Below are 17192 nucleotides of genomic sequence, written 5' to 3'. Positions count from 1 at the left end.
ATTAGATAATGACTTGTCATTTTATCTAAAACCTTCTCAAGATTGAATAATGACTTGTCATTTTATCTAAAACCTTGTCAAGATTAAATAATGACTTGTCATTTTATCTAAAACCTTCTCAAGATTAAATTATGACTATTCATTTTATCTAAAACCTTCTCGAGATTAAATTATGACTTGTCATTTTATCTAAAACTTTGTCAAGATGAAATAATGACTTGTCATTTTATCTAAAACCTTGTGAAGATTAAATAATGACTTGTTATTTTATCTAAAACCATCTCAAGATTAAATAATGACTTGTCATTATATCTAAAACCTTCTCAAGATTTAATTATGACTTGTCATTATATCTAAAACCTTCTCAAGATTAAATAATGAATTGTCATTATATCTAAAACCTTCTCAAGATTAAATAATGACTTGTCATTTTATCTACAACCTTGTCAAGATTAAATAATGACTTGTCATTTTATCTAAAACCATCTCAAGATTAAATAATGACTTGTCATTTTATCTGAAACCTTTTCAAGATTAAATAATGACTTGTCATTTTATCTAAAACCTTGTCCAGATTAAATAACGACTTGTCATTTTATCTAAAACCTTGTCAAGATTAAATAATGAATTGTCATTATATCTAAAACCTTGTCGAAAATGGAATTATGACTTGTCATTGTATCACAAATTACTGGAACAGAACAGCAATAACTTATAGTATGGTCTCCTTGTTCTGGGTACCATTCTACTAAGTGCTTATACACTTGTATCCTTTCAATCCTTCCATTTCTAACCACCCTTCTAATCATTCTAACCTTTTTTTGTGCTAAAAGTAAATTTCTTAACTTCTTCCATAATGTGGAAGTTGGTTAAAGCTTTCTCGACTTTATATGTTAATCCTGGGTTTGTTGTGGCATGATTGGTAACGTCTCTGCCTGGTGATCGCCAGACCGGGGTTTCGAGTCCCGCTCAGACTTGTTAGTTCCTTTAGTGTCTGCAACCTCACCATCCTTGTGAGCTAAGGATGGCGGGTTTGGGGGAGCCTATAGGTCTATCTGTTGAGTCATCAGCAGCCATTGCCTGGCCCTCCCTGGTCCTAGCTTGGGTGGAGAGGGGGCTTGGGCGCTGATCATATGTAATATGGTCAGTCTCTAGGGCATTGTCCTGCCTGCTAGAGCAATGCTATTGCCCCTAACCTCTGCCATTCATGAGTGGCCTTTAAACCTTTAAACATAATGTCGCCAACATATATCACGGTTACTCTCCTGAAGTTTCTAGTAATGGTTATTTGTTTCTCTCATATAGCATTAACTTTATCAGTTACAATAGAGCATAATTTCAGGCCGAAAACTACCCTATCTTACATTTCCTTTAATCCTAATTTCTGTATATCCGAGGCGGTTATTAGTTATAGATTTAGATATATCATTCATTTTGTATATCAACTTGGTACCATATATACCCACCATTCTACTCAATCTTTAATAGGGTCCTTCAAGCATAATTAATCGAAGCATTTTACGGCATCCCCAAAATCACATTCGTAGGTGGAGGTGCCTAAATGTTTAAAGGCCGTCATGACAATGCCCTAGAAACTGACTATAGTATACATGTGATCAGCGCCCAAACCCCCTTTCCTCCTAAGCTAGGACCAGGGAGGGCCAGGCAATGGCTGTTGATGACTCAGCAGGTAGATCTATAGGCTTCCCCAAACCTCCCATCCTTAGCACACAAGGATGGTGAGGTTACAGACACTAAAGAAACTAGCGAGTTTGAGCTGGACTCGAACCCCAGTCTGGCGATCACCGGTCAGGGACGTTTCCAATATGCTACCACAGCTAAAGTAATCTTTATAATCAACAGCAGCGTTCACGACGATTTCACGCCAGTTCACGACTCTAGTCGTGACAATGCGTGCCACAAATTCGTGCAAGTGTCAGGGTACCTTTATCCCTTCATAAGGAAATCGGCCAATCTTATCATTCATCTAATTCTTAATCTTTATCAGTGGAAGTTTCTCAAACTTCCTATTCACTGTGTTCGTAGTGAATAGTCCTCTTCTGTTATCTATATCTAATCTGCTCTCTTTGGTCTTTTCCACTGACGGTATTTAGAGTTTCATTCATGATATTTTTTATTCATTCCATTCATCTGGTATATCTGTTATCTCTTCTATTCCATTCCTTATTTATCTTTATGTGTTGGCCCACACTTTTCATCTTTCTATTGCCCATTTCTTGTTTTCCTCTTGTATTTTTTTTTTTTTCTGAACCTTGTCCTTGACGAATGATGACATAAGGAAGGAACTAAATAGGAAGAAAATAAATGAATAGGATACAACTGATAAAGAATATGATAGAAGATAATTATGTTCAAAAGTAGAGAGAAGTGCAAGAATGGATTAAGAAGGAAATTATTATATTTTAAAACAGTGAAACAAGAATAAAAATTTATGGGGAAAATAAGGAAGACGGAAAATCTATAGAAATTGTAATGCATACTTAAGGTGAGCAAGGAGGTAATCTAAATAAAGAAGAAGTAAAAGAAGAATTGGTTAAAAACTGGAAAACAGTTTATAGCAAACATGAAAATGAAATAGACTTTGTTTGGAATGATGGAAAACGAATAGCACATGTAAATGAAATAACAATTGGATGATAAGAAAGTAGATTATTAGGCTATGATATTCCAAAGATGCTAAGAGAGTATTATGACCTAGTAATGAAAACAAACATAATATAAAACCAAGGGGGAACCTAATAATCCCAATATAAAAACTCAAGAATGTCTGAAAAAACTAAGAAGGTTGCAAGGTCTGACGTCTTTAAATCTGCAAAGAAGGAAACATGTCTTAAAACTATAGAAACTCTACCAAAACGTATTAGTGACAGAGGAAAAAACAGATAACTGGAAGAGGCCAAGAATGAAAATGATATTTCATATTTGATATTGATGATGAAAATGAAAGAGGAAGTAAAAAATCACAAAAGAATAAATGGGGAAGATAACGAATGCCAAGTAGGATTTACAGGAGGGGGCCGAATAAAAGGTTTTTATCCTATAGTATTGTATAGAAGAGCTATAGGAATGAGAAACTTCTTGTGGTAACTGCTATAGCTTTTAGTAAAGTCTTTGAATCTGTGAAAATGGAAGTAGATCTGTTAATTGAAGTTTTAAAACTATACAGCATCCACACAGAAATTATATATGCGATTGCAAATATTTGCCTTCTTCTTCTTTCGACCTTATTAGTCCCACAGTATAGGAGGGTCGGAAGGTAAAGTCAACTTTCTCCAACTAATCCTATTCCTTGCATCTTCTTCCCTCTTCCCCATTATAGGAATGTGCGTAGCTCTCTTGATTGGTTCCACATCCTCCATTTTTATTTCAGACACACTTCCCAAGCCTTCTGTTTTACATTACATATACCACACAACTGTCTCTTAACACTCCCTCCTTTCCAGTAGTGATATTCCAGCGATCAATCTCACCATCCTCATCTTGGTTCTCTCCAACAGTCCTTCCTCTTAAAGGGCCTATAGTCCATTTCTTTTAGCGAGTCATATTTGCACCGACTCGCAGCGGTGCCCCTTTAGCTCGGAAAAGTTTCCTGATCGCTGATTGGTTGGACAAGATAATTCTAACCAATCAGCGACCAGGAAACTTTTCCGAGCTAAAAGGGCACCGTTGCGAGTCGGTGCAAATATGACTCGCTAAAATAAATGGACTATAGTTAACTATCTTATAAATATTAACTAGGGGTATACAACAAAAATTAACTTTGGGAAGGGTATAGAGCAAGAAATGGAAGTTACGAATGGAATCAAACAAGGTTGTGCAGGATTAACATACCTGATACAGTTGTTGATATACATAATCATAATGAAAATAGAAATTATTTAGTAGAGATAGGATAAATATTATTTTGCAGATGGTGCCTTGGTAATAGCGGAAACTATAGAGAATGCAAAAAGTAATATTCAGCTTTCAGTAGAAAAGGAAAAAAATGTTGGTTGCCAATAAATAAAGAGAAGACCAGCATTATTATATACAATATTAATTATAAGTGAGGTCACGGAGTAGGAATCAAGGTAGCGGAACATAATAGCTAATTCTAGAATTAAATTAAACAACGCAAAAATGGAAATGAAAAAACTGCAGAAACAATCTTACCTTACAGATGCAATAACAGAGAACAGTTGTAATAAAAACAGTATTGCATTGCCATTCATTCTGTGTGAATAGAAAATAAATAAACTTGACAGAAACGGACGGAAATATATTGGAGAGAAATATATTTTATATGTTTGAAAAATAATATGAAATGGACGAAAATAATCAAACAATATATTCAAGTTCTGAACTTTAATGTCCCGGGCCTCTTTAGTTTAAAATATATAGATAAAGTATTAAATGAATTAAGCTAAGAAATGCCGGAAGAGTATATAATAAAACAACACTGTAGCATTAGTATATATTATGTTATGTAGATCGATTCTACGAATAAAGGGAAGGGAAATAATGTAAATGGACAGGGTTCAGCTGTAATCTTTAGAAGTTAGACGTAGTAACACGCTAGTTTTGCGACGGAAGAAGTTTAAAAATACAGAATGTAACGCAGTATATAGAATATGAAAATTATATGAAGAAGAATAAGAAACTCTGATATATTCCTTAATAGACTTTAAAAACTAAGTACCATGAGAACTGAGTGCATTTTATCAATTAAACCGCTCTAAGAAAGTAAAGAAGACGTAAAATAACTGCTACTGTTTCTCATGGACAATGAGGAAAACATATTTTTATGTGTGAATTTAATTAGAAAATGTGGTAAGCAAGAAAAGAAATATCAAACAAACTATAAACCAATATAAAAAAGTGAAAACTTAATCAAAGAAAAATCACACAGGGTCGCCGTTCCATAGGTAGGACTCATGCCACTTGTTATTTACTAGTACTACTACTACCAACGCAGTACTGTACGTAAATACGTTTTTCAGTAAAATGCGTATACCATGCCATGATTGTATTTAAGGATACCACCATAAGGACCGGCCCTTTCCAGAGGTAATAATCTTATTAATTTAGATGTATCATATACTATCGTAATCTTACAAGGAAGTAACGCTTCTGTGATTATGTCTTTTACTAACTTTAACTAAGGTTGTGTGGTTCAACAAGTGGAAAGATTATAGATTAACCAGGTGTATTATATTAGTAATTTTAACTCCAAAATTGTGTTGTCATGTATTACTACCTCAACATGTTTGCTGTAAGGTAAAATTGGTAAATATACGTTTCCCCTTACTATACTCCTTTTTTTTTAATGAGGCGCATTTGCCCTGACTCGCAGCTGTGACATTTTAGCTCGGAAAAGTTTTCCGCTATCTGATTGTTTAGGATGATCCTGTCTAACCAATCAGCGATCAGAAAACTTTTCCGAGCTAAAAAGGCACCCCTGCGAGTTGGTGCAAATCTGCCTTGCTAAAAAGAATTGACTATAAAATCAAGTGCCCCTTTATTTTTTTATTTTGCTCATGAATGGCAGAGGAAATGGATAGTGACAATGCCATAGAGACTGACCATATATACATAATGTCCAACCCCCCACTCCACCCAAGCAAGGATCAGGGAGGGCAAGCCAGTGGCTGCTGATGAATCTGAAGGTAGACTGGAACCTTTGCATATCGAAAGCCAAGGCATAGGAAGAGAAAAAATAATTTATAGAAAAATACAGGATAATATTTCTAAGAGAGAAAAAAAAACATTCCTACAGGAAATATTGTGCTTTCAACACATTTTACGGTATTATTTTACTGTATTACTGGACTACACAACCTAGGAAAAAACTACTTTTTCTTATGAACAAAATTACGCATGTACAGTGAACCCTCGCTACTTCGCGGTTCGACCATCGCGGATTCACCACTTCGCGGATTTTTTCCATAACCCATATATATACAGTAATATATATATATATATATATATATATATATATATATATATATATATGTATGCATGTATTTATGTATATATGTAGGTATGTATGTGTATACATATAAATATATATATATATACACACACACACACACACATATATATATATATATATATATATATATATATATATATATATATATATATATATATATATATATATATATCTAAAGTAGGAAGATGTGATGTAGTTCTAAGGGAAAAGTATGGGAAATATGTCTGGGTAATAAGCAAAGCTCTACCTCCAGTTTGTTTCTACATTATGATCAGAGATAAATGTAAACAAAACATTGGTTGCCATTTTTTATCGTGCTTTTTAGCATGTTTAGGAAATGCATGATATAAAATCACCTTTACTATTTGTGCCTGTTTTAGTTTAGGGTACTGTAGTACATGCATTAAATGTTCTGTACATTAAAGGGTAGTTTGTTAACAGTACTACGTACAAGGGAAGGTTTTAAAAGTCTGAATATACATGTTGAATAAATAGGTAAATATGGTGTCACTACTTCGCGGATTTTCACCTATCGCGGCCGCGACTGGAACCTATCTACCACGATAAACGAGGGTTCACTGTACCTTCGAATGAATGGGAGCAAATACAACTGCTTTATAGAATGTCAAAAACAAATTAAATATACTGTATACCAGTAGTATAAGATACGGATAATTTGTGCCATTTTCCATGGATTTATATGTCCCAGAAAATAATGTATAAAGGAGAAAAGGTTTGTTTTACCATTATTTACTGTTTATTTTCCCCATCCAAAACCATGGGTTCCCAAGGGGGGCTCCCCCATTACTGTAGGATATATTAGGGTATATCTTATTAACTATTTATTTGCAACGGAAACTAAGGTCATTTTCGGAGAAAACAGGCGTTTTTCTTTATATACCCCAATTTTTTATCAGTAAAGTTTGCCCCGTGTTTTACTATAATAAAACTGAAAAAGTGGTTGTTCGTAGTTGTGGCCGTCATACTGCAAAACTCCTACATAAGTACACCTAATTATTATTATTATTATTATTATTATTATTATTATTATTATTGTTATTAGCTAAGCTAAATCCTAGTTGAAAAAGCAGGATCCTATAAGCCCAAGGGCTCCAACAGGGAAAATAGCCCAATGAGGAAAGGAAATATAAACAATAAAAAAAATAATAAGAAATTAGAATAAATATTTTATGAACAGTGATAGCAGTAAATCAGATCTTTCATAATAAATTATAAAAAGAGATGTGTCAGCCTGTTCAACATAAAAACATTTGTGTCAGGTTTTAACTTTTGAAGTTCTACCAATTCAACTACCCAATTAGTAAGATCATTCCACATCTAGAATACTGTGTGGTATTGAGGCTCATGATGGAGAAGGCCTGACTATTAGAATTAACTGCATGCTTAGTATTAAGGACAGGGTGTTACTGTCCGGGAAGATCTACTAACCAAGGAGCCGTATCCTTACTTACCGGGTGGGCAGGAAGGGGGGCATACCCCTTAGATTACTGTATTCATAGCTTACCCTGTGTTTGCTTCTCAGCCGGCCTTATTCCGGGCAAAGTAACATTAAATCGTATTTCGTGAAAGAAATAAATTTTAAAAGTCATAAGAAATTTTACACTTTTCCCAACAAACTGAATTCACCCCTTAATATACTGTACACTGTATTAACAGAAACAAATATACCTGGTGGTTGTGCTTACATTATTAGAAGTCACTGAAGTCTTGGTCTTTGGGTTGCATCATATATCCAAGGAACAACTTTTTCTTATGGTGGATGAGATGAACCATCGCATATCCTGCCGTACACTATAATTATGTAAAGCAAGCTGAAATAACAAAATTGTCACGATAGTTTTGATCTTTCAAAAAAAAAAAAAAAAAAAAAATTCCTCATTTTCTGGAAATCTTCCTTCGGCACAAAATGTTTGAACAGCAGTAAAAAAACAGGGGCTTGCATTGTGAGTTCATTTCCCATCTTAAACGTAATGCATTTCATCAACACTACACTTGGAACAGATGCTGGAATAATCACTAGGATTCCTATTTTATATAAGTAAGAAATAAACTCCCTTTGTTTGGGTATACAGTACTGTAGTTCACAACCCTCGCATTTTTTTTAATTGTTCAAGTTCTATAAAGAATCACTTGTATTAGGTCAAACTTGGTCACTCACATTTCAACATTGTCATCTTCATGTCTCGGCAGCTAAGAATGGGGATCTCTGCTCCCTGCTTGATGCTCTCATTACCCTGTTTGGATTTAGGAATTATTGAATTCTGTTTGGATGAATAAAAGACTGTCAATTTCCTGGGTCAAGCTGAGTCTGATTGAGTCTTTTCAAATTACCGCACTCACCGAATAGCTGAGTGTTCCACTGCTGAATTGGTCAAAACGCCATCTACAGTGAATTCTAGGAACTACGGGGGTGAGAAAGACCATGTCAGGGGAAAGAGTTTGTTTGACTTGGTAATTAAAAGGCAATTTCAATGATTTTCCTAAGATTCTATACCTATCCAGTAATTACATACTTATCTGAGGTATTTAAAAAATCTGAACAGTTTTTATTCAATACAATTATGCGATAGGTATGAAAATAAGGGAGTTATGGGGACTTTGCCATTATACTACATAGAAACTGCTAAACCTATAGGCTCCCATTAACCCTCACTCCCATCTGTAGCTCACAAGGATGATGAGGTTGCCGACACTACAAGAAACTATCGACCTTGAGCATGTCTCGAACCCCATTCCAGCAGATCCCCAGGCAGGGACGTTTCCAGTAGAATTTCCCTAACTTACACCTCCCTCTAATTGATTTAGGACACTTAGTAAAATTGGTTAGTATGTGGTACTGTACTTCAATTTCTAGCCAAATACATGAACCATATATTTTTCCTACAGTACTTGCTAATTTTTTTTTATCCATTTGTGACCTGAAATATTGGGGCAAGCCACCTGTTCATGAGTTTTCCTTCCCCCCATTATAAAAACAATAAGCTTATGGGGGATCCTAATGGGAAACACCAAAAGCGAGTGATTTACAGCATCAATGATGGTCAGATATGCATAATAAACACGATAACCAATTGGAAATATTTATGGTTCAAGTAAGTGGTGTGAAATTAAAGTATCATAATTATCTATAACTCCTTTCACGTCCCTGAGATGGGTTTTACTCCACCGTGGCTCGTTTTTCAATATTAAACTTACCCGATAATCATGTAGCTGTCAACTCCGTTGCCCGACAGAATTCTATGGAGGGATACGCCAGCTATCACAATACTAGAAGGGGGTGTACTTACCAGCGCCACCTGTGGCCAGGTACTCAATCATTTGTTGTTGACACCTCCTCAATTATTCCTCTGTCGTGCTTCCGGCTAGACGTTCTGGGATACGCTTATGGTCTTCGAGTTTATTCATGGATATTTGGTGAAGTATTCTCTTAGATTAACGGCTGTCGCATTACTGGAATCCTTTTTATATTAGCTAGATAGCTTTTATATAAATACTAGTTAACGGTTTATGAATTTTTGCTTGTTTTTGGATCACCCTTTGGCTAACTCTTTGAAACAAGATGTCTGACGTTTCGCAAGCTCCCTCCCATAGACGATGTAGGTCTTGCAATAGGCGTATTCCGAAAGCCTCGGTAGATCCTCACACCGCTTGTTCTGACTGTAGGGACAGGCCCTGTCTATTAGAAAATCGATGTGAGGAGTGCGCCGGACTTTCGGAATTGGAATTTGTCCGTCTTTTAAAATATTCATCTAAGTTAGAGAGAGGTAGAGTTAGGAGAAGTTCTTCTCACTCTTCTATGTTTTCCTCACCTCATGATCCCCTACCTTTTCCTACCCCTGTAGTGGCTACCCCCGAACCTACTGTGTGCCCTCCGCCTGATATGTCAACTGTTTTGCGTGCTATTCAGGCTTTAGGAGATAAAGTAGAATCAGTGGTAAGTGACCATAAGTCTCTGATGGCCGAGGTTAAAGAACTGAAGGTCAAGAGTGCAGTGGGTGGAAATAGTGCCAGTGCTGTGACGAGTGCTAGTGTCTGTGCAGTGCCAAGTGCTAGTGGTGCCAGTGTGGTGCGTGAGGATTTTTCTGTGCGAGCCAGTCGTCCTCCCAGTCCGGGACCTCTTGCAAGCTCCCATGCCCAGGGGAGAAGCAATGTCGAAGGGCTTAAGGGTTCGACAGGCCTTGTTAGGCGCACAGAATTATCCTCGGTGGTTGCGGGCGTGTCTTCCTTAGACCGTCACTCCCACCTGCAGACGATTGAGCCCGTCTTCTCGTCCGCTGATCAACATGCAGGGAAGAAACGTTGGTCTCAGGTCTCGAGACCGCTTAAACGTAGAGTTCAGTCAGCGAGTGCTCAGCCAGGTTGTAGTCATTGGCTCAGCTCCGACTCGCCTCAGTCATCGGTCGACTGTACTCCGCCCAAGAGGAGTAAGGTTCTGCCTATACAGAGCCCGACTGTGACTTTACCTCAGTCTGTTATCGTTTCTGCCGACCCCAAGTGGACCCTGCTTCAGTCCATGCAAGCTCAGCTTTCGGACTTGATGCGTGAGTGTCGGGCTGAGAGTGTTGCACCTCCTCCTCCGCCTACACTCCCTCCACCTGTTCTCGCTCCGCCTGTGCTCGCCCAGCCTGCACCTGCTCCGCCTGGTCGCAGCACCATCTGCCAGGCGTACGATGTTGAGCCACTTTCGGAGTTTGCTGTTCCCAGTGTTGTTCAGCCTCAGCCTTCTTTAAGGCAACCCTTGCTTTGGGATCAGGAGAGTTATTCCACTCTTCCTCCTCCTCCCCTTGCTGCTCCACCAGTGGTGCAACTCTCGGTTGGGGTACAACAACCTCTCCCCTCCGTGAGTCTGTCTGCTCAACCATCGCTGCAGCGAGCTCAACCCTCCTCTAGGCAAGCTCCTCTACACCCTGGACTTGCGCCTCAGGAGCCTCAGCTTGCGAGAACTTTACCTTGTTCTGCGCAGCCTCAACCTCTTCATGCTCCACTCATCTCACAGGAACAGGAACGGACTACTCCGCCTCCGTCCTCCGCTCAGCTTGTGCAATCCTTGGGTTCAACTCTTGCTAGGAGTCAACCTCCTTCACCCATGCGCCTGCCTTCTGCTTCGTCTGTTGTTCAGCCTATGCAGTCTGAGCCTCAGGTTTTCCCTCAAGATGAGGAAACCTCTGTTATTGTTCCTACCCGTTCTGACTCTGCGGTTCAGCATTCTGGTCCTATCGCTTCGCTACCCTCTGCTGATGAAGTGTCGGATGATGAGGAGGCACACCTTGATCCCTCATCAGACGTGGAGGAGTCTAAGCTTTCTCCATTGTCTATTGATTTTAGAAAGGTCTTGGCTCTACTCAGGGAGATTTACCCAGACCACTTCGTCTCTGCTATTCCCCGCTCTCCTCCATCTGAGTTTTCGCTGGGCGTTCAACAAGCTAAGTCCAACTATACTAAGCTTGTCCTAGCTAGATCCTCCAAGAGGGCTTTAAGGATCTTAGGGGAGTGGCTTCAGTCTAAACAGCACCTTGGCAAGACTTCCTTCATGTTCCCTCCAACGAAGCTCGCTTCGAAAGGTTGCGTTTGGTATGCCACAGGGGAAGCACCAGGCTTGGGAGTACCTGCCTCTGCCCAGGCTGACTTCTCAAGTCTGGTGGACTCGCCTAGGAGGACTGCGATGAGACGCTCGAAGGTTTGTTGGACCTTCTCAGACCTGGATCATCTTCTGAAAGGGTTGTTCAGAGCTTTCGAAATGTTCAACTTTCTCGACTGGTGCCTGGGAGCCCTCAGCAAGAAAACCTCTCCTGCGGACAAAGATTCTGCCATGCTAATTATGTCCTGCATGGATAAGGCCATCAGAGATGGATCGGGTGAGCTAGCGTCGTTATTTGTATCAGGGGTGTTGAAGAAAAGGGAACAACTGTGTACCTTCCTCTCCGCCAGCATTACACCGTGCCAACGGTCACAACTCCTTTTTGCTCCACTCTCAAAGTTCCTCTTTCCCGAGGAGCTAGTTAAGGACTTGTCGGCTGCCCTGATACAGAAGGACACGCACGATCTTGTAGCCTCATCGGCTCGTAAGTCTAAGGTTACCACCTCTGTCCCCAAGACTTATCGCTCCCCAGTGGCTGATACCCCGGCTACGAGGTTCATACCGCCCTTTCGTGGTAGAGCCCCCAGCCGAGGAAGCTCCCGTCCAGACTCTCACAGGAGCAAGTCTAGGAAAGGACCCAGGACATCTAAGGGAAAGAACTGACTCTCAGATTCTCCAGACAACAGTAGGAGCCAGACTCAAGATCTTCTGGCGAGCCTGGGAGAAGAGAGGTGCAGACGCACAGTCTGTCAGTTGGCTGAGGTACGGTTACAGGATTCCATTCTGCCTCAAACCGCCTCTGACCACATCGCCCATCAACCTCTCTCCCAACTACAAAGAAGAGGACAAGAGGCTAGCATTGCAACAGGAGGTGTCGCTACTTGTGCAGAAGAAGGCAGTGGTTATAGTCCGGGACCATCAATCCCCGGGCTTCTACAACCGTCTCTTTCTTGTGGCCAAGAAGACAGGAGGTTGGAGACCGGTGCTGGACGTCAGCTCTCTCAACGAGTATGTCACCAAGCAGACGTTCACAATGGAGACGACCAAGTCGGTCTTAGCAGCGGTCAGACAGGAGGACTGGATGGTCTCGTTGGACTTGAAAGATGCATACTTTCACGTTCCCATTCATCCAGACTCCCAACCTTTCCTGAGATTCGTTTTCGGAAAGGTTGTCTATCAGTTCCAAGCCCTGTGTTTTGTCCTAAGCACAGCTCCTATGGTCTTTACTCATCTGATGAGGAATGTAGCGAAATTCCTGCACTTATCGAACATCAGAGCCTCCCTCTACCTAGACGACTGGCTGTTGAGAGCCTCCACGAGTCGTCGTTGTCTGGAGAACCTCTCTTGGACTTTAGATCTAATCAGAGACCTAGGTCTATTAGTCAATATAGAGAAATCTCAACTCATTCCCTCCCAATCCATTGTGTACCTGGGAATGGAGATTCAGAGTCGGGATTTTCGGGCTTTTCCATCGGCCCCCAGGATAAACCAAGCCCTAGAGTGCATCATGAGCATGCTGAAGAGGAGCAATTGCTCAGTGAGACAGTGGATGAGTCTCACAGGGACCCTCTCATCACTGGCCCTGTTTGTCGAGCTAGGGAGACTCCACCTCCGCCCTCTTCAATTCCATCTTGCGGCTCATTGGGACAAGGGCTCGACTCTAGAAGCAGTCTCTATCCCTATCAACCAAGAGATGAAGACCACTCTCCTGTGGTGGAAGCACAATCTCCTTCTCAAGGAGGGTCTATCATTGGCCATCCAGACCCCCCATCTTCATCTCTTCTCGGATGCATCGGACTCGGGCTGGGGTGCGACCTTGGACGGACGGGAATGCTCAGGAGTATGGAACAAGGAACAAGGATTACTCCACATCAACTGCAAGGAACTGTTAGCAGTTCATCTTGCCCTGTTGAACTTCAAGTCCCTCCTGCTAGGCAAAGTGGTGGAGGTGAATTCAGACAACACCACAGCCTTGGCTTACATCTCCAAGCAAGGAGGGACCCATTCGAGGAGCCTTTACGAGATCGCAAGGGACCTCCTCATTTGGTCAAGAGGTCTAAACCTCACACTGGTCACGAGGTTCATCCAGGGCGATATGAATGTTTCAGCGGATCGCCTCAGCAGAAGGAATCAGGTCATTCCCACGGAATGGACCCTCCACAAGAGTGTGTGCAACAGACTTTGGACCTTGTGGGGTCAACCTACCATAGATCTGTTTGCCACCTCCATCACCAAGAGACTTCCGCTTTATTGTTCCCCTGTTCCAGACCCTGCAGCGGTTCATGTGGATGCTTTTCTTCTGAACTGGTCCCATCTCGACCTGTACGCATTCCCTCCGTTCAAGATAATAAACAAAGTTCTGCAGAAATTCGTCTCGCACGAAGGGACACGGCTGACGCTGGTTGCTCCCCTTTGGCCTGCAAGAGAATGGTACACAGAGGTACTTCAATGGCTAGTCGACTTCCCCAGGACTCTACCTCTAAGAGTGGACCTTCTACGTCAACCACACGTAGACAGGTTGCACCCAAACCTCCACGCTCTTCGACTGACTGCCTTCAGACTGTCGAAAGATTCGCTAGAGCTAGAGGCTTTTCGAAGGAGGCAGCCAGTGCGATTGCCAGAGCTAGAAGAATTTCCACTCGTAGAGTCTACCAGTCTAAGTGGGAGGTCTTCCGAAGCTGGTGTAGAGCCAATTCAATATCCTCTACCAATACCTCTGTGATCCAAATAGCTGACTTCCTTCTTCATCTTAGGAATGAGAGATCCCTTTCAACACCTACGATTAAAGGGTATAGGAGCATGTTGGCCTCAGTTCTCCGCCACAGGGGTTTGGACCTGTCTTCCAACAAGGACCTTCAAGACATTCTCAAGTCTTTTGAGACGTCTAAAGAACGTCGTCTTTCCACTCCAGGCTGGAATCTAGACGTAGTCTTAAGGTTCCTTATGACATCTAGGTTCGAACCTCTCCAGTCAGCTTCCTTCAAGGATCTTACCCTCAAGACTGCTTTTCTCGTTTGCCTTGCAACAGCTAAGAGAGTCAGTGAGGTTCATGCCTTCAGCAAGAACATTGGTTTCACAACCGAATCTGCAACATGTTCTTTTCAGCTTGGATTCCTAGCAAAGAACGAGCTTCCTTCACGTCCTTGGCCTAGATCGTTCGAAATACCTAGCCTCTCCAACATGGTAGGTAACGAACTAGAGAGAGTTCTTTGCCCTGTCAGAGCTCTCAAATATTATCTGAAGAGGTCTAAACCTATTCGAGGACAGTCAGAAGCCTTATGGTGTGCCATCAAGAAACCCTCGAGACCCATGTCCAAGAATGGGCTTTCGTACTATATAAGGCTTCTGATCAGAGAAGCACATTCTCACTTAAAGGAGGAAGACCTTGCATTGCTGAAGGTAAGGACCCACGAAGTAAGAGCTGTAGCTACTTCGTTGGCCTTTAATAAAAACCGTTCTCTGCAGAGCATTATGGATGCAACCTATTGGAGGAGCAAGTCAGTGTTTGCATCATTTTATCTGAAAGATGTCCAGTCTCTTTACGAGAACTGCTACACCCTGGGACCATTCGTAGCAGCGAGTGCAGTAGTAGGTGAGGGCTCAGCCACTACATTCCCTTAATCCCATAACCTTTTTAACCTTTCTCTTGAATGCTTTTATTGTTGTTTTTATGGTTGTTACGGTAGGCTAAGAAGCCTTCCGCATCCTTGGATTTGGCGGGTGGTCTATTCATTCTTGAGAAGCGCCTGGGTTAAAGGTTTGGTAGAGGTCCTTTAGTAGGGTTGCAACCCCTTGTACTTTGGCACCTTTGGGTTGATTCAGCCTCCAAGAGGAACGCTGCGCTCAGTAAGGAAGACGAACTTTAAATAAAAGGCAGAGTAACGGTTCTATTCGACTTCCTTACCAGGTACTTATTATTTCATTGTTATTTGAGATAACTGTTATATGAAATATGGGATACTTAGCTATCCTTTAATCATGTACACTGGTTTTCACCCACCTCCCTGGGTGTGAATCAGCTACATGATTATCGGGTAAGTTTAATATTGAAAAATGTTATTTTTATTAATAAAATAAATTTTTGAATATACTTACCCGATAATCATGATTTAATCGACCCTCCCTTTCCTCCCCAGAGAGAACCAGTGGACCGAGGAATAATTGAGGAGGTGTCAACAACAAATGATTGAGTACCTGGCCACAGGTGGCGCTGGTAAGTACACCCCCTTCTAGTATTGTGATAGCTGGCGTATCCCTCCATAGAATTCTGTCGGGCAACGGAGTTGACAGCTACATGATTATCGGGTAAGTATATTCAAAAATTTATTTTATTAATAAAAATAACATTTTGCACGCAAATAAACATTATTTCACTGCTCCTCTGTTCCAGCAAGCAGTACATGAATGTGCTGCACATGCTATCTGCAGGTGTCACTATTAAGGTCATCATCATCGTCTCCTCCTACGCCTATTGACGCAAAGGGCCTCTGTTAGATATTGCTTTGTTCCATAACTGGAATACAAACCAATGCTATTTATATTATTATTATCATTACTAGCCAAGCTACAACCCTAGTTGGAAAAGCAAGATGCTATCAGGCCAAGGGCTCCAATAGGGAAAAATAGCCCAGTGAGGAAAGGATATGAGGAAATAAATGATGAGAACAAGTTAACAATAAATCATTCTAAAACAATAACAACGTCAAAACAGATATGTCCTATATAAACTATTAACAACGTCAAAAACAGATATGTCATATACAGTATAAACTATAAAAAGACTCATGTCACCCTGGTCAACATAAAAACATTTGCTGCAACTTTGAACTTTTGAAGTTCTACTGATTCAACTACCCGATTAGGAAGATTATTCCACAACTTGGTAACAGCTGGAATAAAACTTTTAGAATACTGTGTAGTATTGAGCCTCATGATGGAGAAGGCCTGGCTATTAGAATTAATTGCCTGCCTAGTATTATGAACAGGATAGAATTGTCCAGGGAAATCTGAATGTAAAGGATGGTCAGAGTTATGAAAAATCTTATGCAACATGCATAGGGGTATTACTTTCTGCAAAGCTGAAAAGACGAGGCATGAGAATTTAGTGAGTGTTAACTACCCATCCCACTAGTTAGCAGGGGTAGGGGGGTTAGCTAGCAACCCCTCCCACTCATACCTGTAACTGTGCTTCACTTTGCTTTTGGCTCGGATGGAGAACGGTTGTTGCTGCTCTTTCTCCTCTCCAAATTTTGGATTGCCATTATTATTCTGTTTTTGCTATTTTTTTTTTCAGTGTGTGTGTGTGTATGTGTGCTGAGGTCTTCCACCAGCCATGCGTACCTGCCCTGGTTCGGAAGGCTGCACCTGCGGTAAATTCATGTCAGGGGTGGATACAGATCCTCACAGCCTTTGTCCTGTCTGCAGAGATCAACGCTGCGACGAAACTAACTAGTGTAATGAGTGCCGGTAGTGGTCTGCCTCTCAGTTGGAAGGGTTTAGGTGTAGGCAGAAGAAGAAGTCTAAGTGGGACTCTTCTCCTTTGAAGGCTGCCTTGAAGCAGAAGAAACCCAAGGCTTCTTCCTTCGCTTCCCGACCTTCCTC

At 40.9% G+C, this 17192-nt stretch overlaps 1 protein-coding gene across 3 annotated transcripts in view; it reads left to right on the top strand.

Annotated features, from left to right (window-relative positions):
* Positions 1-17192, top strand: part of LOC137617226 (polynucleotide 5'-hydroxyl-kinase NOL9-like) — a 132331-nt gene that overhangs the window by 62243 nt on the left and 52896 nt on the right. Inside the window, exon 1 of one of the 3 annotated variants that reach the window (XM_068347163.1) lies at positions 4935-5067. The exons of the other annotated variants lie outside the window; for them this stretch is intronic. The gene's annotated coding sequence lies outside the window, so the exon portion shown is untranslated. Of the gene's footprint in view, positions 1-4934; positions 5068-17192 lie in introns of those variants that run through there. 3 annotated transcript variants of the gene reach the window in all.

This window comes from Palaemon carinicauda, chromosome 23 (assembly GCF_036898095.1).
Source record: "Palaemon carinicauda isolate YSFRI2023 chromosome 23, ASM3689809v2, whole genome shotgun sequence".
Lineage (NCBI taxonomy): Eukaryota > Metazoa > Arthropoda > Malacostraca > Decapoda > Palaemonidae > Palaemon > Palaemon carinicauda.
The sequence above is the reverse complement of the archived record's forward strand: the minus strand, read 5'-3'. Positions and strand labels throughout refer to the sequence as shown.